The sequence below is a fragment of the Phodopus roborovskii genome, unplaced genomic scaffold, assembly GCF_943737965.1.
Source record: "Phodopus roborovskii unplaced genomic scaffold, PHOROB, whole genome shotgun sequence".
In the NCBI taxonomy this organism is placed as follows: domain Eukaryota; kingdom Metazoa; phylum Chordata; class Mammalia; order Rodentia; family Cricetidae; genus Phodopus; species Phodopus roborovskii.
The window spans coordinates 93,832-99,831 of NW_026126426.1; positions in this window are offsets into that span (position 1 = coordinate 93,832).

Below are 6,000 nucleotides of genomic sequence, written 5' to 3' on the forward strand. Positions count from 1 at the left end.
AACTGAGTCATAAAGGCTTTGAGACACTTTACTTATTTTTCCTGACTTATAACCTGGCGTTGTGATTTATTTGCATGAGTATAGAATGTAGGGGCTCCAGAAATTGGTGTTCCCTGTACATTGTTGTATAATTGAGGAATGATCCAACTAGTTCTCTTTATAAACTGGTCTCTTGCTTTGACAATATTTGTTCTTAATCTCTTCCAAGAAATTATGGCAAGCTCTTTGCCAATGTTCATTTCTGCCCATAATGAGGAAAATTTAGCATTAGTAAAAGGTACCACAATTTATATTTGATTTATTCCTGCTAATTGACAAAGTTTCAATTTTCTTTTCAGAATCAATTCAGAAAGGTTTTTCTACTCTGGTCTTTAATTTTTTACTCTGTTTGTATGGTAAAATTATCCATTCTAAGATATTGTCTTCTGTCTGCATAATAGTTCCTGTAGGAGAATGCAGGTATGACTAGGATACAATCAAGCTCTGGATCTAATCTACATGTGCATCCTGTAATTCGTTTTATACCAGAGCCAATCTGGTCTCTGCCTCAGATGATAATTTTCTTGGACTATTTAAATCCTTATCACCTTGAAAGGTTTGAAATAAATTACTTAACTCTTGAGTAGTTAATCCAATTTGGGGCTTTAGCTAGTTAATTTCTCCCAGCAATTTTTGAAAATTGTTAAGAGTTTGTAATTGACTCTCCTGATTTTTACTTTCTGTGGTTTAATTTTCTATAAACCTATATTATATTCTAAGTAATTAATAGAAACTCATCACTGTATTTCTTCAGGAGCAGTTTGTAATCTTCAACAAGATGAAATTATCTTTAATCAAACATTTTTCCTAAGGTTTCTGTGTCTTAATCAGCCAGTACAATATCATCCATATAACAGTATATTATAGATTGAGCAAACTGTTTTACAAAACAGCTGTTTTATGAAATATTGACACCATTTGGGACTGTTTAAGAGTCCTTTTGGAAGAACTTTCCAATGGTATCTTTTAAATGGCTGAGAATTATTAAATGTAGTCACTGTAAAGGCACATTTTTCTCTATCCTTTTTTGTAAAGGTATAGTAAAAAAAACAAAAAAAAAAAAAAAAAACAGTCTTTTAAATTGGTTACTACAATAGACCATCCTTTAGGTAATAGAAAAGGCAAAGGAATTCCGGCTATAAAGAGTCCATTGGCTGATCTCCTTATTAATAGCTCTCAGATCTGTTACCATTCTCCATTTTCCAGATTTCTTTTTAATGATAAACATTGGAGAATTCCAAGGGCTGATCATTTCTTCACTATGTTGAGCATTTAGCTGCTCCTGTACCATCTGGTTTAATGCCTGTAATTTTTCTGATGTCTAAGGCCATTGTTCCACCCACACAGGTTTACCTGTTAACCATTTTAAAGGTAGGACTGTTGGTACCTTTGAAAGATCAACAGCTGTTGTTCCCTGTTATGTACAACCTCAGTGGTCTGTGACTGCTTTTGATATTTTAATATTTCTCAGAAGCATTCTTTATTTTATGTCTTAAAAACTCAAAAAAAAAAAAAAAAAAGAAAAAGAAAAGAAAAAGAAAAAGAAAAAAGAGCAATAAATACTACTTGGTAATTCTTGATATTTAAAATCAAAGTCATGTTAAGTTTATAGCAAAGTGGTAGATTCTTGTCTTGCATGTACAAGGCCCAAGGCTTAATCCCCAGTACAATAAGTAAACATATACATGTATGCACACATAAATTTGAAATTTTTCTGGTAATTAGGAAAAATTACAGTCAGGCCTACTTTTAATGTTTGTAGAGTTCAAGAGAAGAGTTAAAATGACGACCCATATGTTATATGTTTAGTCATAAAATGTTTTAATTAAGCTGATGAATTAAAAATATTCCATTTTCTCACTTTAGTAAAGAATTTTTATATGATGAAGTGCTAATGTCAGAAGACTATATTTGAATGGTACATATGTCTGAGTTGTACCTGGGGGTTGGGTGAGTGACAGAGGCATGTGTCTTTGATTAATGTTTGTTTCTTTGTTTCAGATCTCTTAAGGATCCGTACTTATTTTTATTCTGCTTTTTATATATTCAGATATTCTATGGTTTTTCGAAGTCTTTATTCTGAAGATTTTCAAGTATTTTTTAAATCTTTATTATAGAAAAATTATTTTATTCTTAATTTTTTTGTTGTTGTTGTTCTGATAGCAGTAATGTAAAATACTTGTTGTCTTAGTCTGGGTTTCCATTGCTGAGAAGCGCATGGCAACTGTTAAAGGAAAAACAGTTAATTGGGGTTGGCTACAGTTCAAGGTTCCGTCCATTATCATGGTGGGCAGCATGGCAGTGTGCATGCAGACATGGTGCCGGGGAGGCAGCTGAGAGCCCTCCATCTGGATCCACAGGGGTCAGGGAGCGGCCGTGGCACACTTGGCCTGGCATGAGCTTCTGAGACCTCAAGGCCTGCTGGCAGTGACTCTTACACCAATAAAGCCACACCACCTAACAGTGGGCCTATGGGTGTCATTTTTATTCAAACCATCATACTTGTATACATTTGAATATATTCATCATAGAAGAAAATTGAGTATAAATTTTTATGTTTTTAAAAAGTCTTTTCAAAGAAGCAAGTGTTGATTTGAAAATAAGTATTTTATGTGTGTGGGTTTTTTTTTTTTTTTTTTAGTCTGTTTTTTGTTTTTGTTTTGCATGTGTCTGCATAACAGAAGAGGGTGTTCGATCTCATGGGACCTGAGTTAGAGCTTGCCTCGAGCCTCCATGTGGTGCTGGGAATTGGACCTGGTGCCAGTGCTCCTAACCTCTGAGCCACCTCTCCAGCCCCTTCAGAAAGTTCTTTAAATTATTTGTTAAAGGGCTCAGAGAGGTGGCTCAGAGGTTAGGAACACTGGCTGCTCTTCCAGAGGTCCTGAATTCAATTCTCAGCAACCACATGGTGGCTCACAACCATCTATAATGAGATCTGGTGCACTCTTCTGTTGTGCAGGCAGACATGCTGGCAAAACATTGTTTACATGATAAATAGATAAGTACATAAATCTTTAAACAGTTTTGTTAAAATTCAGATACATTAGTATAACGAATGTTTTAGTTTTAAGTAAAAATTTAATTTCCTGAAACTCTAATTTCTCTAAACTCTAAGTGTTATTAGTTTCTATAAATAAAACTCTACAATCTGAATGCCCAGTGTTTGTCTTGTTACTAATGAAAGGATCAGCACTTCACTTTATGCATTCATTTTGTTGGTTTCCCTGCCTCCCTCTCTTTATCCTGTCCCCTTCCCCTCCCTCCCTTTTCTCCCTCCCTCCCTCTCTTCCTCTCTTCCCTTTTTCCTTTCTGGTGGTAATCAAACCCAAGGCCTTGCATATGGCAGGTAGTCCGGTAGTCTTTTATCAGTGAGCTATATCTGCAGCACGCCCCCCCCAGCCCTATAGTGTGGCCTAGACTGGCCTTGAAATGCGTTTTCTAGCCCAAACTGACCTCAAATCCATGGTCCTCCTGCTTCAGTCTTCTGACTGCTGTGATTTCAGGCATGTGTCACTGTGTTCTTCTACATATTACTTCTAGAACTACTTAGAAACAAACGATAATAGTGAGTCTTATAAAGTACTGAACTTTGGTTACTTGGTGTGAATACTATTGGTAGTTCATTCTGTGTTTTCAAAATCATGTTTCCAGTTGTCTCTAAGTCATAACAGCTCTACTATTTCACATTATTTAGGATCTTCCTAATTCATTAACTTGTTGCTCCATCATCTCCAATTCCAGCAGACTGCACATGTAGCCTAAGGTTTGCTGAAGGTTCCATTAGGCTTCCTGGTTATGTGCAAGCTTGTGCCCTGGAACCTTACCCCTTGGCTGAGATAATGGGGTCAGACTTCTTCATTGTGGACTTGTGTTTTTCTTTTCAATAAGCAGGCAATCTGAGGGGTGGGCTTTGCTATGTCTGTGTCTTCTCCAGTGACTTCTTATGTAACACTTGAACATTCTTGTCTGAATTGTGTCATGAAGATGTACATAAAGAACTTCAATCAAATCATTCCTTCTGTGTGTCTTAGATGACAATTTTCTATAAAGAATTTTCCTTCATTACTACTGAAAACTTGCATTTCTCCCCTAAAGTCAAGATCAACATTTAACTGTGTACGTATGTATTTAATGTGTGTGGTTGTTTTGTCTTCATGTATGTATGAATATCATATACATGCCTTCTTTTATTGTTATTATATATGTACATGTGCCTTGGAGCCCTTGTTATGGTTGGAGTGCAACTCTGGGAAGTCAGTCTCTCTTTCCACCATATTATCAGGCTTGGCAGCAAATGCCCTTACATGCTAAGTCACCTTGTTGGCCCCTTGTTAAATTTTTGCCTAATTTTGCTATGGTTACAGAATGAGTTTGTGTTTCTTTTCTTTTGCTGTGGTAAGACACCATGACCAAGGCAATTTAAAGAATATTTTGGGGGCTTAACAGTTTTGGAGAACTGGGGTCCATGACCGCCATCATGGCAGGGAGCATGGTGGCAGACAGGTTTTAGAGCAGTTGGGAGTTTACATTTTTGTCTGTGAGCAAGAGGAATAGAGGGATGATGTGGGCTTCTGGAAATGGTGTAGGCCTCTGAAACCTTTTTTCTTTTGAAAGCCAACCCTCAGTGACACACCTCCTCTATCAAGGCAGAGCCTCCTAACCCTTCCCAAGTGTACGGGGCTATGGGTGCTGCTCTCATTCAAACTACCACAGAGTTTCAGCTCCCTCTCATTGTCTGCTCTCTGGAAGAATTTGGACGTTTGAACGCCAGTTTACTCCCTCTGCAGAGGCCCGGGCGCCTTTTCCCGTTGTGGTGGACTCATAATGATGGACTCCTTTACTCCACTGGCAACAGGACCTTTGCTTTTACACATTTGTTAAATTGCATTTTTTTTTTTTTGTTGAAGTGTGTTTATTTAAATCAAACTTTCAAATGTAATTGCATAAACTTCAAAAACATTTGCTTATCTTTTTTTTTTTTTTTTTTTTTTTTTAGTGTTTTAGACTATGACGAGAGATCATCCAGAATTCTCCGTCTTACCATGCTTTCATCTTGACTTGATCCAACAGATTCATTTATTAATAAAGAACCAACATTTGCTTCCTCAACATTCTTGAATATTTGTTTTTCTTCATTCATTCTCTTATCTTTACTATTTCTTTCCTTTTAGTTAACTTCTGAAGATTTGTGCTTAGCTGTTTTATCTTTGGTTATTTTTTCTTTTCCTAATACAAAATTCCCTTTTTTCCTTGTGATCCTCGGGGCTATGAGACTGAAGTACTACCTACTGTGTTTAAAAGGCACTAGCTAAATTCCTTTTTTTTAGAATATAAAATTCAATGCAACATTAATCAAAATGGTGACGGAAATTGTACAGAGTAACAGTGATTTAATTATATGTGGAAATAAAATTTTAAGGATAGAAAAGGCACTCATGAAATAGAATTTTTGTAGAGAACTTGTTTGCCCAAGCATTGAAATTTATTTTAGCATATTGGGAATTTTTGAAATGGTGAGTTAGGGTACAATAACTAGAAAAGAAACCAATAGAATAGAATGCAAAGCCCAGAAAGAGACTGATGTGTTTATGAACACATCATTTATGGCAAAAATAACACTGCAAAGTGGGGAAAGATGGCTTTTCAGCAAATGGCAAAATGTGACTGCCTAGAAAAAGTTGAGCCCAAACTCATATTGTTCATAAACAATATGTGTGATAAAGAAGAAGAGGGAATGCCAAACAATGGGCTGAGAGAAGATAGCATCTTCTGGTTGCAGTGGGAAAGTCTTTTTTAAGAGACAGAAACTCCCAAAGCCCACCCCCAGGGATGTACTTCCTCTAGCACCAGCCATTCAGGACCAAGGGTTCAAATATCTAGGCCTATGTGTGTAGGCCTATGTGTAGTGGTCTTGCAGAGAATGGGCGTTTGGTTCCCAGCACCCATATCAAGTGGCTTACC